This window comes from Corvus moneduloides, chromosome 10 (assembly GCF_009650955.1).
Source record: "Corvus moneduloides isolate bCorMon1 chromosome 10, bCorMon1.pri, whole genome shotgun sequence".
In the NCBI taxonomy this organism is placed as follows: Eukaryota; Metazoa; Chordata; class Aves; order Passeriformes; family Corvidae; genus Corvus; species Corvus moneduloides.
The window spans coordinates 27439326-27460226 of NC_045485.1; the positions used below are offsets into that span (position 1 = coordinate 27439326).

Sequence of the window (20901 nt, forward strand, 5' to 3'; positions counted from 1 at the left end):
GCTGAATGCTCAGCCTGTTTGGAAACACGCCTAACACCTGTTGGAGGGGTCCCTGCACCCCAGCTCTGCCACTGCCCGATGCTGTGGGACCACAGGTGCCTCTCCCCAGAGCTGGTCCCACACCGTACCCAGCGGCTGGTCCAGGGCCAAACCCAGAGCTGGGAGCGGTGCTCGCCCGCCGGGCCCTGCAGCCCCCCCAGCTCACAGCCTGCCATGGAGGTGCTGCGGGCTTGGACACTCCCAAACAACTCTCATGAGCAAGCAGAATGCCAGCTGGGGGAAAACACACCTCCAGGGGAAGGAAGTGAGGGCATCTCCCCCGTGAAGCCCCCTCAGCTCCCTCCAGGGCTGCTGCTGTGGCACAGGGATACTGATGGCAGCACTCTGTAGACACTTTTAAGTGAATCCTTTTGTATGAAAACACACCAGAGTGACCACTTAATGACGTCTTTGTGCGTGATTCTTGTACATAAAAGCCTCAACCCCTCTAATGGATCATTTGGCTTGCACAGCTAATAGCACTCGTACGGGAGCTGTCCTACTGCCATGAAATACAACGGGATTTAAAAAAAGAAAGAAAAAAGCAAACAGGGCAAGCAGACTGCCAGCACTAAACAGAAGGAAAGACACCAGCTCAGCAGCAAAACCCTCCCCGCTGCTCCTGCTGTCTGCGGGTCCCTCCTCCTCCTCAGCCCCGAGGAAGCACAGAATGATCCCCAGTGCCAGAACAGCGGCATGGGGATGGGGACAGGGATGCAGATGGGGATATTCACAGCTGTGCCACTTTTCCTTGCACCCATAGCGATGTCAGCTGAGCACCTGTCCAGCCCTAGCCACTCTGACCCTGGGTAAGGTGGCTGCTGGGATACCCCCAATTCTCATTTCATAACAGCATTAGCAAATGCATCAACCACATATGGATGTACAAGTATTTATATAAATTATTTAACTTTTATAAATTTTATTTATATTTATGTATTAAAAAATTTACATAAATATTCAATACAATTTGTGGTTGATCTTGGTATTATTACAAATATTTGTATATCCACATGTCTATATAGACACAGTGTATGTATGTATCAATCCATCAGGACACTCCAGGACACGCAAACCCTGCAGCCTGCAACTGAGCAATACTACGTTTCTCCCAAGCACCCCTCCACCCGCCCCCAGCCAGTGCTGTATCCCAGGACACGAGGGAATTACGTTTTTCCAAGCAGGTACAGAAAGAGCAGCCTCCCCCCAGCCCAAGGGGCAGCACGTGGGTCACAGCACCATTGGGAACCACGAGCTGTTCCCAGCGAGAGCTCCAGCTGCTCCTTGAACTTCCAACGCCACCAAATCCTTTTAGAGCAATCTCTAGTAATCCACACGATCCTCACTCAAGCGTGTAATAACTCACAATTTAAGAGGAGAATGAATGCCTTTATGTCCAGATCAAGTCAAGCACATGGGAGATTTAATCTGTTTATCGGTGCAGAGTCCCGCAGTGCCCAGCGGAAGGGCCGGAACAGTGCGGTGCTGAGCAGATACCAGGGTTGCTGTGATCCACTCTCCTGCTCACAGCTTTAATCCCCTGCCAGTGACTCCGTCTGAAACCAGCCCCTCTGCCTCCTGCTGCCGCGCTCAGGCTCTCAGCAGTTCCAAGGGAATGACTGAAACCAGCTGTGAGCATAAGGTCTGTCATTGCAACTGTTTAATGGGTGTGCTGCAGCATAATTAATATTTAATATTTTCAGGCTTATGATTTGTTTAGTGTATTTGGTGGTATGGCAGAAAGTGGGCATGTTGTCAAACGCTGCATCTAAACTGGAGGAACAAACAAAAAGGACACGGCCCTTGTTCAGCAGAGCCGCTGGAACAGGTCAGCGCTATTTACGGCAAATTTAAAAAGGGAATCCCACATGAGGGAGGGCACCATGTATGTCCTCATGGATTTTTTTATATCATTGATGTAACTTAAAAGTGGTTCAGCACCTGCCCTGACTGGCTGCAGGGCTGTTCCCACTGTCCCTGTCACTGCTGCCCAGGGCACGCGCTTCACTGTCTCACTGGCTCAAGCAGAGTATTCTTATTACTTATCAAACTTGAGATCTGAGGCAGGTATTTGCACAGGTAAAATACCCCAGAGATATAAGTGCTTTCATCTGGTTTTGCAGCACAGTGGCATTTTCAGCCTCTCGTGCCTGGTGCACAGGGAGGTGGTGGCAGGTGACTCACCTGGGTCACTGGTGCTCTCACTCACGTGTAGCTGTGCAGGATGATTCCTCATTAGTGGGACCATATTTAAATGGAATTTCTGTAGTTTAAAAATAACATCTCGCTTTTCTGATTTCAAGAGAGAAATCGCCATCCCCTGCTGCTGCCTCTGTGCTTGGCTGCAGGTGGGACATGAGGTGGGACAGCCCAGCTGTGCCTCTGTGGCAGGAGTGGTGCCACTCTGCTGCTCCAGTTATAAAGCTCTTCCCCAAATTGCACAGGCATGACATAGAGAACTACACAGAATCTTCACAAGAAATTTGCCCTGGAACAGAAAAGGCAAACGAGCAGCAGGAGAGGGGTGAGGCGCCATCCTTGTGCTGATCCTTCTGCACAGAGCTCAGGACTGAGCCCATCATGGGCACCCACTGCACAGGGACCCCAGCCTGGGCACCCTGACGGGTGCCTTTAGCTCCCGGAGATGCCCATGGCCACAGCGTACCCCCAGCCTGGTGTCACCCCCTGCCCCATCAGACAAGACACATGGCTCTTCTGATAGGACCCGCATCCCCCATCTGCAGCTGGATGTGACCAGGGACAGAGCGACCCCTTCCAGATGTGTACAAGGGCTTGGGGTACACAAGCTCCCAAACAAGGACTAGCTGGAAGAGCGGGGAAGAGAAGCAATCCCTTAAGTTTGATGCACTCTTATCCCTCGCAACACCCAGGACTTTCACCAGTGTATTTTGACAGTGGTGGTCTTTAACTCCTTCTGAAACCTCCCACTGGCTGCCCTGGAAGGTTATGCTTGAGCAAATGGCCCACTGAAATCTCGGGAGGTTCTGATCCACCCCCGCCCACGGAACACCTTGGCTGCAGAGGGCTGAGGCCGCAGGTGACGCGAGGACAGGGACTGCAATGCTCTGGTGCAGACGTCAGCGGGCGGGCGCTGCCAGCCGCGCGGTTATGGCTGAGGGCAGTGCTGAATAACAAAAATTAACGTCACCTCGATAAATTGCTCTCTGCTGCCCAACAGCACACCAAAGGCCTCCTCCGGCAGGCTGAAGGTCAATGGCTGTCAGTTTTTATGTCTGGATTTTTATGGGAGAGAGGCTGCTCTAAAAGCATTACTGAGAACTGCAGTCCCACACCCCAGACACTGGAAATCACTGCTGGAATCGTATCCTGAAATGCCAACACACACATGTCTGGGGTTTTTATTGGCAGGGTTTACCTAAGAATTATACCTTTCCCTATTTTCTTGTTATCCTTTTAGGTGTATTTTTCCCTTGATTTGCCAAGTACGGCATCTTGACATGCCGTTTTAAATAGAATTTAAATACAGTTGGAATACATTTGTCAGGCAAATATGTTACTGACTGAAAAATAATGAATTCCCTAACACTGGTGGGGAAAGTAATTATTAAAATATTATTTTATTCAAGGGAAGTTTAATGATAAATTCTGACTGAAATTTGGGAAGTTTATTAAACTTCATTTCAAAATAGGATTTGAGTTTACAACTGAGCATAAATGAAACAAAGCACTCTGAGAAGAAAAGCTCTAAAAGAGAAATTTCATAGAATCACAGAATCACAGACTTGTTAGGGTTGGAAGTAACCTTAAAGATCACCCAGTTCCAATCCTCGTGCCATGAGCAGGGACACCTTCCACTGTCCCAGGCTGCTCCAAGCCCCATCCAACCTGGCCTTGGACACTGCCAGGGATCCAGGGGCAGCCACAGCTGCTCTGGGCACCCTGTGCCAGGGCCTCACCAGACTCACCACCCTCACAGGGAAGAATTTCTGCTGAAAGAAGAAATTTGCCTGTACCTGTCCTTACAGATAAATAAAACATTTCCCTGAAATGAAGGTCACCCACTCAAATGGGAACTGTTCAGGGGATCAATACCAAAGCCTGGAGATATGATTTCAAATGAATCCCCTGAGCTCTGCCCAGAGATGCCACTTTCCTTGGAATGTGGAAAGCAGACAGTGAACCCTGCCCAGGTGAACAGCAACAGCACAGGTACCTGTGCACAGGTATCAGAGCAGGTTATTGGCACTGTGGGAAGCAGTGACTGTTTGCACCTGGAAAAGGCAACAGCTGCTTTCTCAGCATGAAGAACTTTCCCCAAGAGTATACAAAGGATCACAAGTTTGAATTAGCAGCATGAGAAATTATCTTGACTCCCTTTCAGCAATGCCACGCTGAAGTCTCTGCTGAGCCACGCGCTCTGCTGCTAATGTATGGTTCTGTGAGGGCTGGCTGGCACCTGACAAAACAAACCCGGCGCGCTCCACTGGTGGAAAACCCTTGGGCTACAGGGCATCCTGTGAAATCCCTGAAAGGAGCACGGAGAAGTGACCTGATTTTCAGGAAAGCAAACAGCTCCAGGTCCATGACCCCACACGTGTAAGAGACATTTTACAACACAATAAACTGCCCAAGATGGAAACATACTGCTTGATCACACCCAAACCTTTCTACTAACTACCGCACACCTCCAGTACTGCCAAAATAACCCAGAGCAGTGGCTATGGAGGGGATGAGGAGAGCTATCAGGACTGGGACAGAGGCTCTTGGGCATTACAGAACCCGCAGCCTTTCACAGCAGCAGGAAGACTTGTGTGGGTGCCATACCCACAGCCAGGCTGCCTTTGGCAGCTGACACCAAGTTCTGCCTCTGGCAACCAAAAATTTGACACTTCTGGCTTTCCTATACTGTTTGCTTACATGATAAACAAATTAAGGCCATTGAGTCCATTCAGTAGTAAAACAAAAGAGAGGCCAATACAGCACACTAGGACAGGCTGCTGCAGTAGGCAGGGTGCACGTCACTCTCATGGCACCGGAGTTCCAAAGCAGTTTAGTCTGATGTTGCTGCACCACAAAACACTAAGCCTGGAGATCAATTTCCATGGGGGGCTGATGGACCACTAACGTCTGTCACAGCAGGTAAAAGGTGGGTATCGAGCCCCTTAGAGCAGCATGGGGTGACCCACAGGTTTGACAGTGAAGGTCTGTGTTTGGTGCACGGCTGTCACCACCACAGTGCCACTGACTGGAGGTGTGAGGGGAACCAGCCAGTGATGTCCTGCCTTGCAAACCCGAAGAACAAGAGAAGCTCACACAGGGCTGGAAGGAAAACCACTCAGAGCTTCCAGTAATGGGACATGTCAGGCCAGTGGATGCCTCTTCCAGCCAGAATGCCACTGTGACTGAAAGGACAAACCCACAAATGCACTTAAGGCAGAAAGCACTGCCCCTGTTCAACAAGAACTTTAGGAACTAATTAAAGTTGAAGAATTTATCTTTTGAAAAAAAAAACCAAACAAACCAAAAAAAACAAACAATACCCCCCCCCCCCCAGGGAATCTTTAACAACATCTAAGAAAAAATTCCACCTGTTTTCCACAAGAGGGAACTTTTGACAAGACAGTGATTTCCTACAAAACACCCCTCCAAAATCAGTCAGCGCAGCTCCCCAGGACCAGTGGCAGAAAGCAGCAGTGTGAGCAGTAGCTCATGCCAGGCTGGCACACGTTCCTGGGACAGGCACATGCTCCTGCACCCCTGAGCCCCCATGGCACACAGTCCACCCCCAGAGCACAGCCGCTCATACGACCCCGGTTCCGCACCCCAATGTGCCCTCAGGCCAGTGGGCAGGGACTGCTGGAGCCCACAGAACCGTACTTGTGGTGGCAGGCACACGCACAGCGACAAAGCAGGTATCTACTGTACCTGTACTCCCACTGGGAGCAAGATGCAGAGAGCAGCTGGCCTGCACACCCAGCCGAGCTGACGAGTGTCACTGTGTGATGACTCTACTGCGCTGCCGGGGCTGGCACTGGCAGGGGCTGCTCTGAGCACTCCTACGCTAATGAATCAGTAATTAGTGAGCAACACCACCGGCCCCACGGTCAGTGGGAAACCCAGCTCCTCACACATCTCACCCCTCCTGGGCTGCGAGCAGACAATTCCAGCCCTCCCACAGCCTGACAGCACTGCAATGAACAAGAGATCCACGGCAGTGAGATTCTGCACGACTTAATCAGCAATTCAAGAGGAATTAACAAACCCAGCCACATTCACCTATGAGGGCAACGCAGGAGCATCATGCCCAAAGGCACCCCCAGATCAGCAACAGCCCCCGGCGCTGTTGTGCCCGCCCCAGGGCACTGCCACGTTCCCTCTAGACGCTGTCAAGTTCCCCCCTCAAAGGGCACTGCTGTGTGCCCCTGCCAGGGACCACCACATCCCACCCCAAGGCACCTTCATATCCCACATCTTTCCTCTTCGCTTCTGTTGGCTGAAAAGGAAATACCTCTGGTCACTTTGAGGTTTTTTTTAAAGCTCATACTGTCTGGTTTGAAGGGAATATCAAAGAACAATCATTAAAAGATAAAGATTAGGCTGACAGAAAACTAGCCTTGCATCTTTCCTTAAATGTGCAAGACAACAAACACAGCTCTTCTCCTTTTACTGTCTACCATGTCATAATTATCACCTAAGTAGAACTGTTAGCCTTGGCCTTTTTTTCTGCATGTGTCACCACCATAAAACCCATGAAGCCTAATGGGTACGGTGCCCTGGAATTCAGTAATTGACAGAATTCAGCATGTGCAAAGTAAAACAATTAAAATTAATACTTGTTATCATGATAAAGTGCCATGAAAAAGTAAAACAGAAGAGAGATGCTCTTTCCCTGGCATACCCAGCCCTGCTGTAGCCTGGGAGGGTCACAAGTGGTTTAATTCTACATATGAGAAACTATTTTTCATGCTGTGACATTTATGTGTCAGTTTTCACACCCAATCTCTGCCATGCACTATTCATTTCCTACTACTCTGACCCTGTCTGCTTCCAAATCAAGTTTCCCTCACCACTTGTTGCAATGCCGTGTAATTTATTGTACCTGGGCACAAGCACCACCCGAGCGGGCAGCGGCTCTGGCAGGACCCGCCCATGGTGCTGTGGGACCTGAGGACCTGGCACTCGGATGTCCACTGCTCTGTGACACAGCAGCACTGCCTGGCAGCCAGCAGCCCCTCTCGGGGCACTGACACCTCCCAGGCCCAACTGGCACCATTCCACCCTCCCAACACCAAGGGAAGTGCCTCAAGCTGGTCTAAACGCTCAGGATGTCTGAATAAGAAAGGCAAGGCCCTGAGTCAGCTCTGCACGGCCACCCCTAATACACAAAAATAACTTGTTTATTCCTCCTGAGGTATTATTTTTACACCAGCAGTACTGGGTTGCCGTGGCTGTTTGCTGCCACTGGTCCCAGTGAAGGCACGTGGTGGGGCCAGGTGCATGAGCCTTGCAGGGTGCTGGGTCGGGGACGTCCCTACCCCACCTGACCACCCTGCCTCAGTGCAGAGGGCTCAGTGTGGGGCTGGGACAGGTCCTTGGACTCAGGGGATCCATGAGAGACACCTTCAGCCGCTGCCCACCCTGCCAGCCGAGCCCAGCACCCAGGGAGAGTCACCCTCCACCTCCCCACAGCATCAGCCAATGCTTCCAGGCTGCCCTTGGAGCTCCAGAGGGAAAACCCTCTCCTGAGCAGCTCCTTCGATTTCCCATCATCTGAAGGAAATCCCTGATAAATCAAAGTATGTCTGTGGTTTCCAACGAGGCAGAAACAACTCCTCTACACATGAACAGCACCCATCAGCTTGGGATAGCTCAGGACAACGTTGCAATGCCATCCTGGCTGCACCCATGCCAGGTGGGTTCACACCGTGAACCAAAGTGCAGCTCTTCCTCCACAGACCAAACATGGTCCACAGCGCATGCCTGCAGTATCCAGTTAACACTCTCCTACGTTCACGGCTCTTTAAAAATCCCAGCTTTAATGGAAACAAGTCCAACGGAGTGAATGTGAACATCCCTGAGGGCCGCAAATAACAAAGTGAGAGGTATGTGGGAATAGGACGGAGCGGGACAGCGACAGAGGAAGCTGCTGGCAAGTAAATATTGCCCAACGCGACAGCAGGACTGGGGAAAAACTGACAGAGTGGAATAACAGGAAGCTTAGTCACTTCTGGACAAAAACAAGCATGCGAGTGGGGCGGAGGGGAGGGGAGGGGCCGGAACACCGGCAGGGATGGGAGGGCCGGGAGCGGAGCGGCTCCACCGGCAGGGCAGGCACGGCACATGCCATGGGCACTGCACTGGCCAGAGGAGACTGTCCTGGGTGCCCCGCGCACCAAACCCTGCACAAACCCAGCAGGATCCTGCACAGGCTCCCCCAGTCCAACTGTGACCCCGTTAACCCACATACCAGCTCCTCCTCTGCCTGCCTCAGCACGGAGAACACCCCAACTGCCCAGCTTGGGATGGACAAGAAAACACCAGCAACAGCCCAGGGGAGAACACTGAGCTGGTGATGGAATTATCATTGTTCTGGTGGCTCTCAAGCCAGTTGGTATTCAGATCATAGAGTCACCTTGCAGAAGCCTCAGGAGTGGGGAAGAAGGTTGAAAGGAAGATCAGATTTCCCTGATGGCAATGAAAGTACCCATTACTGTTGAAATATGGTCTGCCCTGATCACTGATGAGGGGGTAACAGCACTGGGTGTTAGTGAAGGGACTAGAAAAACACAGTCCCAAGATTTTACAACATTATCCAGAGAGTCAAGAGAAAAGGCAAATTTGAAGTAATTAGAAGCTAGATAAAGAAAGCCACCAAACCATGGCCAACTGATGACAAGCTTGAGTAATAGTTTTTACTGCTTAGGCAAATGAGGGAAGAAAAGGATATAAATAACAAAGGGTACAGCAGCAGAGAAATAAAAAACTTAAAAATAAGTTTATAGTTCAAAAATTCTTACAGTGAGGATCAATCTAAGTAATTCAGACTTCAGGGGCAAAAAAAAAGATACTAAAAAATATTGACATACTTTGTATCAGAAGGCAAAAGGAGAGTTAAAAGTCTTTAACAAAGAACAAATTGTAGCAAGCAAGGGTATGAAAGGGAAAGTGTCGTGGGTAAACAAAGGCTGACACATCAGGTTTGTTCTACCTTGCAAGGGTGCACCGAGGCACAGTAAAAGCTTCCTAACCAAATAAGCGCCCTTGCAGTCCGTGCGGGAAGCCAGCCGGGAGCGGCACGGGCACCTCACAGGCAGCACCACTCCCACTGCGCCTCGGGGACACACTTGCCACGTTTCTTAAAAAACACCGAGCTAAACCAAACCCAGCCCTGGAGCACTTAACAGCCCGGTGGAAAACCAAGAACATGGGGAGGACGTCCCAGGCGGGGCAGGGCAGCTCCCGCGGCCGGGGGAAGCGAGCACGGGCACAGAGGGACGGCGGGGCTGCGGGCGAGCGCGCCGAGCACGGACACTGCACCGCCCGCTCCGGGGCTCCGCCGGGCCTCGCCATCCCCACGGGGAACCGGACAGCGCACTGTCCAGCCCCCATGCCCTTGGGTCAGTGTCCGGCTCCACCATCGACACGCCCACGACGTGACCCAATGATCATTAACATCAGACACAGAAGCATTAACCAAAACTGGAAGTTTCAGCCCATATCGATGCTGAATTCCTTGCTCAGCTCTGTGCTGCACTGCTGGGGGGGGGGGGGGGAAGGCAGGACAGAGGGCTCAACAGGCCCTGTATCAGCCACAGCTTTTTTTCTCATACAGCTCAGGAATAATTTCCTGCACTAAGTGCTTTCCAGGCCTCCTAACACTGATACTGCAGATCAATATTTCACAAAGACAAAGCTGCCTGATGGATGTGTGCACTCATTTAAGTGTCTCTAACAGGCAGCGCTGCTGTAATCACACACTCTGCACCCCTGCTACCTTCCACCCCAGAGGTTTGGCCTTGCTCACTTTCCACATGAAACAAAATGACAGTAAAATGACAGAACAAAAGACCCACTGTAAGGCAGTGTGCAAATAAAGACAGTATCTATTTGCTCTGTCCGCACCAGCGCAGCGCAAATATAATTACAGCTACCAGGAAGCTTTGCTTGCTCTCAGGAGCTCTCCAGCCTCTCTCTGTTAAAGCTTCTGCATAGGCTTTACTTTTAAAAATGCAACTCTTTGTTAGAACAAATACACAGCAGAGACCTGCACTGTAGGAATATGGGTCAGGTGAGAGCCTCTGTGTGCTCAGAAATGCGGCTGCAGGGTGAATATTTGATGCAAAAGTCTTGAAAAGCTCAACTCTGTCAGTCACACATTGAGGGGAAAAACGCTCAGAAAAGCTTATGAAATATGTGACAGTGACACCAGAGGAGCAGAAAGAACACGTAAACAGCAGAAGCTGTTTTTCAGTGTCTGTAAGGCCTTGCAGAGCACGTAGGCATGCAGGAACACAGAGGTGCAGATCCATCTGCCCTTGCTGTGCTGCCTCAGCTGTGAACAGAGCAGGTCAGCGCACACGGACTAGTGGGAAACACAGGTGGCAGAATTTATTTTTCTAAAGTTAAATAATCACCAAACATGCCAAAACACTGCTCTGCGGTCAGAATTCCCTTTGATTGTTTATTTTCACATGGGCACTGACAACTGCAATGTCCTGTTCCAAAGCAGAGCTGTGCAGACGGCGGCAGCGCTCCGCTCCTCCAGAGGGAAGCTCGGCGCCCAGGCCCATCCCGGCAGCTGCCACAGGGCCAGGCAGGAGGTTCCCCAGGAGGGAGATGCAAAACCCCAACCCAGTGGTAAAAAGGAAAGAGGAGCAGTATTTGGTTTACAGATGCAGACCTTCTGCAGGAAGCAGCATTTTCAGGAATAATTTCTTTACAGAAAGGGCGGTCGGGCATTGGCGGGGCTACCCAGGGAGGTGATGGAGCCCCCATCCCTGGAGGTGTCCAAGGAATGACTGGGTGTGGCACTCAGGGCTCTGGGCTGGTGACAAGGTAGGGACTGGGCACAGGTTGGACTCGATGATCTTGGGACACACTTGGAGGTGTTTCCAACCTAAATGATTGTGTGATTTCTTCTACTGGCAGTTTTTTGTCGTTTTAGGACATTTTGGCAGTGCCACTACCCTTGGCGCACGCTGAGCTGAAGGAAATGCCACCTCTGCAGATACTATCTGTGTGTGTGTGAGCTCAAACACATGCCCATGACCTGAAGACTCAAATGCTCTCACTTCAAGCGTTCAGCCACATAGCTGGTGGGAAATGAAAAACTTTCCATGTGTGGGAGCCAACCGAGCTGATGAAACAAACAGGAACATTCAGAGGGAGGACTGGCGTATCATGATCTCACTGCAGAAGCACTTTTTCCCCAAGTTCAGCATGTGTGAGGCAGAATCAAAGCTCCAGAGATGAGAGCATCAGCCTTGGGGCTGGGTTGCAGGGCTGCCTTACAGGTGCTCGCTCTTCAAAAACCTAAATTCTGTTTTAATATATTTCACTTAGATCTACGAGAGGAAACAACTTATTTCTGAGTATTAAAAGGAAATGAAACAAATACTGAATCCCTCTCTTTCCCCTGACCATTTTTTTTATACATGAGACCTGACCCACTCTAAAAGTAGTAAAACATGAAAGTAGTGAAATAGCAAATGGGAACTTTTCTACCCCACAACCTCCCTACAAAGAAACAAGTTCAAGGTGACAGCTTTGCTCACCATTACACCCAGGACCTCAGAACTCCAGCATTCCAGGGGACCTGGGGATGTGCTGTTCCCAACAGCCGATCCCGCTCTTCTGTGGCACCACTGCCTCTGGGAGTCCCTGCCTTCTGCCGCTCCCAGGGCTCTGACAGCTTTTACACAACATTAAGGGGCAGAAGCTGAACCAAGTAATTTGTCGGGTGATCAAAACAGAACTTGAGCAGTCACTCAGTAACACTTAATTATTTGTCATTTAAACAGAACAGAGAGGAAAGAATGGAACAACTACAGATGGTGCTGGACAACTGACCCATGGCTGTACTCCAGACAACGACAAAATCCAGCAATGCTTTCCAGATTTTAAATATTAAATATGGGCGTATTTTTAGCAACTACTATTTTAAATTTGTTTAAGCATAAAGTAGTTTCTTAATTCACAAAAGGTCTTTGCAGCTTCTGAAGGCTCCTTGTTGCATACAAACCCAAAGTCAACACACAAAACACACAGCCTGAAAAAAACTTGGAGGAGTCCCTCGGCACCAGCGGCTGCAATTACTGGAATAATCCACAGCATGCCAAGGATTCGAGAGGCATGGGATGAAATTGCTGGTGTCTAAAGGCCACTTTAAATCCCTGCTGCAGGCAGGGTCACAGGGTGTACCATGATGATAACAACTCTCTGTGGTCCCAAACCAAGCTCTTGTGCTGAGGGGAATTCCCACAGAGGTCCCCATGAGCAGTGACACCTCATGAAGCAGCCTGGAGCCCCAGAGCTGTGCCCCCCTGCCAGGCCTGAGCCGTGACAGCTCCAGCGCCACTGCCAGCCCCTCCAGGACGTGCCTCCAGGTGTTGGGAAGGTGGCACTGTCACACCCCTCAAAGACTGCTGGCAGCCCCCTCCAGTGTAAGCCAGTATATACAGGGAATGGAATTAGGAGAACATTGCTTTCCAAAAAATATTACACCCAAACCATCAAAGTACTGCAAAAACATGTGCAGCAGTAACACCTGTCATGCATCCAAACCAAGGGAACCCCCCAGCCAACCACAGCTCCATCAGAACATTTGCAGAGAGACAGAAAAGTCAGACAGGGAAGGGATGTTCCACCTCCAGAGCCCTATCGGAATCATCAGTGGATAAAGTGCAAGACCTAGAAAGTCATTCTGACATCATTTACGTAATTTACATCATATAGTTTAATTTTTAAAAACTGTCATCTGAAATAAAATAGATTAATACCAAGCTCAGCTATTTTTCAAACCACTGCAGTTAATAAGAGAAAAGAACATGAAGAGAAATCAAAATGAAATCACTTGGTGTGTCCCTCACATCCTTGGAGGGAACAAAACTCTCCCGAAAAGCCCGGCTCCTGTTCAGCAAAACAGGGGCACATCCCCTGCCCCGTGTGCTCATGGGGGACTCTCTTGGTCTCTGCGCTGGTCAAACAATGCCAAAGAGAGCAAGTGCATAAAAAACTTGAAAACCAGCCTGACTTTATGTAATATAGACAGAAAGCCAGGAGCAAGCAACACACTGTGATTAGTAAATCACCTACCAGCTGGAACACCTCTGGCTACCTACATTATGCCAATACACAGAATCACAGAACCATTTAGGCTGGGAAACACCTCCAAGACCATTGAGTCCAAGCTGTGCCCAGTGCCCACCTGTCCCCAGCCCAGAGCCCTGAGTGCCACGTCCAGTCATTCCTTGGGCACCTCCAGGGATGAGCACTCCACACCTCCCTGGGCAGCCCCTGCCAAGGCCTGAGCACCCTTTCCATGGGGAAATTCCTGCTGATGTCCACCCTGAGCCTGCCCTGGCCCAGCCTGAGGCCGTTCCCTCTCCTCCTGTCCCTGTTCCCTGGGAGCAGAGCCCGACCCCCCCGGCTGCCCCCTCCTGTCAGGGACTTGTGCAGAGCCACAAGGTCCCCCCTGAGCCTCCTTTGCTCCAGCCTGAGCCCCTTTCCAGCTCCCTCAGCCGCTCCTGGGGCTCCAGACCCTTCCCAGCTCCGTTCCCTGGTCTGGACACGCTCCAGCCCCTCAAGGTCCTCTGTGCAGTGAGAGGCCCAGAACTGGACACAGCACTTGAGGAGGGGCCTCCCCAGTGCAAACTGGTGAGTTTCCCCAGTACACAGCAGGGTACAGCAGATAACCAGCACTGGCACACGTGTGCAGGCTCCCCAGCACCACAGGCCTGTCTGCTCACAGCTAAGAACACCAGCACCGTGCGTGTGTGCCAAACGCTGTCACTGCAACCCAAACCCATCGCGGGAACCTCACAGCAATTCTGATATCAGATCTACTGAAACTCCAAGATCCTTTCAAGCAATTTGAAATAGCATTTGCCTGCATCTGGAGCCACCTCAGCTCAGCGCCCGGGTGCGAGGCTGGGCTCCATCCAAGTGCAGTGGAGGCACCGCAGCCGCCCTAGGAGGCCAACACCCCACATCTGCCGAGAGCTGCTGCCACGGGGATGGGGCTCCTGCATCCCACACTGCTGGGGCAGCACAGAGCAGCCCCCACAAACACCTCAAACGAGCTCGGAAAGTTTACAACTCCTGTCCCTCGCCTGGCTTGAGGGAACCCTGCCCGTGTCACTTATCTGTGATGCTCATATACATACAAACATATATTATATATAATATACAATAAGCACACATATACACACAGTCTACAGTGTGTGCACAGCCCGGAGCAACACAGTTGACAAGTATAACAAGTAACTTCAACCTTCCACTGTTGCTACTTTTTCAGTGTCTAACCACATAGGTATCTAAAACCACCGGAAGCATCTAAACCATAAATATGTGACAAATGCTGTGTAGAAATATTTTACATTGTCACAGACATTAACAGTGTCTTCAGCCAGTGGACTAAACATGAACAGGAGACCTCACTTCCCTTCTGATTTTCAGTGCTGGACTTAATGAAGCCAGATGCAAAAGAATTCCATCAAGGAAAAACTAGGTGTGCTTTCCTCCACAGTAAAAAAAAAAATAAATCCATCAACAAGTGTTAGTTTTCTCTTCAGATATATTTAATCTCACCAGTAACCACGCTTGGATCTAGGTGCACAAGATCTGTTGCAAAAAGCTGGCAGAACCTGGGAACAAACACATTTTGTCAAGCAATCTTGGAGCCTGTCTGCACACTACATCCTCCGGTATCTCCTGATCTCCTGTGTCTTGTGCTCTTCTCTTGCTTCCCCTTCCCCTCCCATCTGCTCACAGTTCAAACAGAGCCCTCCCTCCTGTGTTATCTGCCAGGTGGTGTAACAGCATCTGACCTCTTCAGCCTCATGCCTTTTTGTCTCTCTTCTGTCCCTCCCTTTAATTTCTTTCTCTCTTCTGCCTTGTTTTCTCTTCTAGTTAAGAGACTTAATCACCTTTTATTTCAGTGTGCTGAGGAACGCCAGTGGTCATCATCTCCTCTTCCCCTTTGGCTCTTTTCTTATTTCCCAGTGATATCTCCATCTCTGTGTGCTCTGAATGTGCTCCTCACCCATAGGTGCCTCTCCTGGGACCTTTGTGCTACCTCTGGGTACCTCCCCCCAGACCTTTCTTCCACTTGTGGGAAAGGGTCCTTCTTTAACGCATCCATCTCCTCCTATTTAACACACATTTGAGCTGATCTGTTGCTTATTTAACAATTTCATGCAGAAAAGTGTCTTCCTCACCAACATTCACACATTTTATATGCCTTTAGGTTCAGTCTTCCCAAAGAGTTCACTAAGCTTCCCTGCAAACCTGTCTCCCCGCAGCACCAACACTGCTCCATGTATTCCAGCCTTTGGCAGGTGAGAGCATGGATATGACCTCTCATCACTGTTCCATCTCCACATTCATGGACTGATCACCAGAAGGGTTTTCTGAACACAAAATACAATTTGCAAATAAGCTAATACAAGTTACTGGCGGGAGGGCAGGGGGAGCAGAAGTTTAAATACTTCTAAGTACTTTTCCCAGCAATGTTTTAAACAACTGTTCAACCCTAACCTTTGCTGGTGCCATTAGGAATATGAGGTAGTTTTAATTCCATCACAATGAAATCTGAGTTGACTTTACAGTCTGGAGATTCGTGCTCCCAAGAGTTTAAAATCATTTCCAAAAAAAGCCACTTTTAACCAATGCTACATGGCACTATTGTCATAAAAATTGCCCTGTTTCCTCCTGTTCAGTGCAGCCACAGAAAAAAACCCAAACCCTGGTCCTGCTTGCAGTGAGCTCACCCTGTGCTGCACGTCTGTTTTGCCAGTTGCAGCTCCACACACAGTCACTTCTGAGCAACAAATGCCTGGCCTGGCAAGGTGTTCCCCGGACTGACCAACCCCACCACACCCGCCCAGTATCGCCCAGAAATATTTAAATCACAAATTAATTTTTTTCTATGAAACAATTCCTTGTGCTCCACTGTCAACAAGAGCTTTACATTCTAAGGTACTTTACTTGGAATTTAAGCTGCCATATATATCCATCCATCCATCACTTGCATGCCTTGTGCAAGGGAAGCACCCCACTCTGCTCCACAGACATGAGATTCAGCCAGTGTTCAACCAACAACAGGAGTAAATAACAACGTAGTAGATACAAAGATCTGACTCTTCTGTTTCTTCTAAGGAGTGTTTAGTGAGTGCTCTTTAATCCTTCAGTTTGCTCGGTCAGGGGCTTTCCCAGTTCACCTGCATTTTTATTTGGTTACAGTCACTGCAGACATCCAGGCTATCTCCTGACTCAGCTCACTGCAGGGAAGATTTTACCAGAGCACCAGACAAGCAAGGGTATGTCAATGCAGATGATTTTCTCAACACACCCTACAACCAGAAAGCTGAATTCCAGGCACAATTTCCCATCTACAAATGGTTCTAAACTCTGATTGCACTGTAAAAAATGGGAAGGGTCAGTAGAAGCAGCAGCCCATCCAGCTGCAGCTCACCCTGTCTCTGGTGGCACGATGTGCTCCAAGCTGCTGCATGCTGACAGCCAAATTCTGCACAAAGAGCCCAACCAAGTAACCACTTTCTTTTCCACTCAGTATTTGCTTCACCAGTGTCAGTTTATAGTGAGCCCCAAGGACCCAGAAAACCTTTCATTCTGCCTATTCTTCTCAAAGACCTCAGTTAAATGTGCACACTCTTGTTCCAATACAACAGAACAAATGAAGAAAAACTGTGCTGTTCCTGACATTGCTGTGGTGGCTACTGCACACCTAAAAACCTGCCAGGCTCCTGGGGAGTGAAAACCTCTCCCTGAGCCAGACAAGGCTCAAAAGATGCTCTCAAATTAATAAAAAACAACCTCCTCCTCACCCAGTATTGAATACCAGCACTGAACCTGTACAGGTTTTTAGACTGAATCCCACCAGGATAAAGAAATTCCCTTCTTCCATTATCAGTCTGTGCTCCCAGAGTGTGCCCACTGTTACAAATTCACCACGGGTTTCTGCCTGCTTGCGTGCATGCTTCCACACATGGTTATTCCTCAGGTTCTCCTTGCATATACAAAGCCTGGACTAGTCATGTTTGTTAAAACCCACTCTTGTGTCTCCTTGCAATCTTACACTAATGATGTTTATGACCATCTTATGTTTCTGCTTTCAACAGTGAGGATGTTTTAAAAACATCTAGAGAAGGGTTAGGGAAAGGGAAAACAACACTGGAAAAGCTGGAAGCTGAAGCAGCATTAACACTGCTAGGGGCTCAAATGCCACAGGGCTCTTGATATTCCTGAAGTTCAGCACGTGGGTAATGCCCTCGGACAGCAGCTCCACCCATGGCCAGGAGACAGGAAAAACTTGAGAAGAGCAGAAAACAATGAGTTTTACTCCTGCAAAGTGGTAGTTACCTACTACACCTGCAGCTACCCCGGCTTTGCTGGCTGCTCCACGACTGGGGGATTTTCCAGCATGTCCACAAGTAAATGATACCCCAGGGATACCACAGACCCCTCGGACCTGAGCCAACTCCTGCCCATGACCTGCCTCAACGACAAACTGCCCTGTTCCACCTCAGATTCAATGGAGTGTTTGCTCCTCCTGGTCCCCACAGGTATGTCCCCTCAACAGAGGTAGCCTCAGAGCCACCCACCTTCCACATCCTCACAGCTCCTCCTCTATGCCAGCTACCTCCTGCTCCCTTGGGCACACATGGACACATGCCCTCCCATGCAGCTGGCACAGCAGGGTGGGCAATATGCACATAAATGAAGGACAACTTCCATACTTTGCAATTCCTCTCTTTCAAATTTAAATCTCAATCTCACAACCATTTATGTCGCTATGTAAACCTGGAATTAACCCATGCAAATTCAGTGAAATCGCACCAACAAAAAGTAACCAGCTTTGCTTCCTCCCAGAACTGCTCCTCTTTTCAAACAGCACTCTCTTTTTGCTAACTCTCTGTGCTATTTTGCCAAGTTAGGAAAGGTCCAGAGAAATCTGGAGCCGAAGAGCGTCTTTCCAGGAACTTGATGGGACTTGAAGTGCTCTGAGATGAAGCTGGATCCAAACCTGTTCCCCCAGCCGGCCCCTGTCCCCCTCCAGCACCGCCGCTCCTGTCAGCAAGCTTCGGAAGCGTCAGCATTCGCCCATTGGAGCAGCACTACCGTGCCCACCATCCCGTCTCTGAAAAGACAGAGAACTTTCTGGGATCTCCAAGGCTGAGAGCTGAGAAGTTTATCCAGTGAGTGGAGTATAACAAAAAGGCAATCTGAGGAAGCAGCTTGCCAGTGCCAGGGTGAAGCCCTCCAGCAGCACTACACTGGATTTCTGCTCCTTTAAAAATCCACTTAATCAGATGCATTTTCCTTTATTTCATCAAAACATTGCAGTTGCTTTCAACTACCTCAATGTTGAATGTGTTCTGCATCAGTTAAATCCCGAGATGTTTCCTAATGAAGAGGATAAGTCATAAGTATTTCAATAAATTCAACCATGAACCTGAAGGTTTTCTTACTTGCATAATCCTGTGTTTCAGGACTTGACAATTCAGTGTCGGCTTAAATCTCATTTCAACAGCGGTAATCCTCCTAGTGGCACCGTGAAACAGGGAACAAGACAGACCTCTGGATCAGGATAAAAGCAGCTCTTGTTATTTCCTAGAGGGACCGGTTTGAGTGCTGCTGTGCAGCCCTGGGTGGAGGAGCAGCCTGGACCCCCAGCTGCCGAGGCTGAGGCAGGCAGGGGCCAGCGCGGCACTGCCGGGAGCACAAGCAAACACAAAGCATCGGAGGTGCCCGATACTGACAAAGCCCAAACCTATGCTAGTTCTCTCTCTGCAGGGTTGTCTGGACCGGCCTCACCCTGGCTTTGGCTGCTCACCTGGAGAAGAGGCTCATTCTCAGGCATCGGACACGGGAGCAGCTCCCGACAGGAAGCGCAGACTCCTAAGCAGCACCCGGGGCAGTAGTTCCTAAATAACATCCAGCTGGGCTAATACGGCTCTACGGTCCCAACAAAGAAACACCAGCATTTCTCCAAAGTCAGAAAACAGATGTGATCATTCGGTCTTGAATGTAATTTGTTGCTTCCAATAAATTTCAGTGAGCCTTGGCAACAAGGCATCTGTATTTGGAAAAACAGACACTTGGGGTCATCCTGGGAAGGAGAAAGGCCTCACAGGCTGCTCCTGATCACTCAGTTAAGACTTGGGACAAAAGTCTGAATATTCTTGACATGAGGTTTTCTTATTTTATGCCTCTTTACATCTTCCCTACAAACCAGTTCAGAATTTTACTGATTTTGACTATACCCAGCAGAGTTCCTGACTGTAACAGAAGCCCACGCTGGTTTCTATAACGCACAGCCTTTAAAAAATGACAGTGCAAATGCTGCAGTGCAATGTTTTAATTTCTGCTTAATTTCTTTCTGCCGAGGCAGAGCTGAAGCTGTAAAATGAGCTGTGAAGGCTGTAGTTAGTTGTAACTCTTCTGTCCGAGGACCTGATAAGACTTCAAAACACCATCTATCTTCCCACAGAGGAACACACGTGCTTTCAATTGTTTGGTTTGCTAATGGACTGTTTGCCACTCAGCCTAACAATTGCCCCATTTTCCCGATATATTTGCCGCTTTCCCTTTGCTTCCTCTTCTGGAGCTCAGCCTGCTGGCAGACGCACAGGCTGGAGAGGAGAAAAATGGCAAATCAGACCGTAGGAATTTGAACATTGTTTATGTTTTCATTTTTTGCCAAGGGTTACTGCTTTACGAGCTTCCTTGGAATCAGCCATGTGTCCATCTGCCTCCCAGCCTGAGCCTCACCTCATCTCTGCACCCAGAGTCCTGTCACTGCCTCATGCTCCAGGGATGCCAGATACCACACATATAAAATCACCCAATAATCACCTGCTCAAGTGTTCTGGGTTTCTTCTTTCACCTAAATTAAAGAAGAATCAGGCCCATGATCTGCCATTCTCAACATGATTAGTGCAATATGCTTACGGGATTTTCTTTCCTTTGTATTAAATGAAATAAGGTTCTTACTCTACACCCTTAGGTGTCACACAAAGGGGAACAAGTCAAAAAAATCAGTATTTTTTGAAGCAGCGACAAAATAGACTTGAACAACTACCAATTACATCTCTGAGGTAGAAGAAATAAGATGCTCACCAATTTCAGCAATAATAATACTGCTACATTTATATATTTTTATGCCTTCTTGTTAAAAAGTGGCAGTCACTTTTACAGAGTTCAGGAGTTTCATTAAAAAAAAAAAAATACTTCTACTCAGAAGATAAAATACTACCATAACAAGTGCTAGTGGGTCTCAGACACAAGGCACCAGAGCTTCAACCTCACACATCATCAGTGAAGTGACTTACACTTCTAGTTTCCAGCTTTTCCTTAGAATTTAAAAAAAGCAGAGAAATGTGGAAGTTTAAGACTTTCCAGCTGTTGAAGAAAGAGTAGAAAAAGCTTTCACACTTCAGTGGGACACCCAGCTTGAACATGAAGGAGCTGCCTTAGCAGGAGCATAACTTAAGAGAGCAAAAATTGATTAGGAAGCTGCAGCGCCCGTGGCGCACGTTATCTCCAAAGCCACGGTGTGTGACTCTGCTCACCACGGCCGCTGAAGCTCAGATCAGCTGGAAGCAGCAGGTTTGGGAACACAGCAGCCCCCACGCCGCA

At 49.2% G+C, this 20901-nt stretch overlaps 1 protein-coding gene across 13 annotated transcripts in view; it reads right to left on the minus strand.

Annotated features, from left to right (window-relative positions):
- MBNL1 (muscleblind like splicing regulator 1) overlaps positions 1-20901 on the minus strand; it is an 80675-nt gene that overhangs the window by 31709 nt on the left and 28065 nt on the right. Inside the window, exon 1 of one of the 13 annotated variants that reach the window (XM_032118915.1) lies at positions 2224-2242. The exons of the other annotated variants lie outside the window; for them this stretch is intronic. The gene's annotated coding sequence lies outside the window, so the exon portion shown is untranslated. Of the gene's footprint in view, positions 1-2223; positions 2243-20901 lie in introns of those variants that run through there. 13 annotated transcript variants of the gene reach the window in all.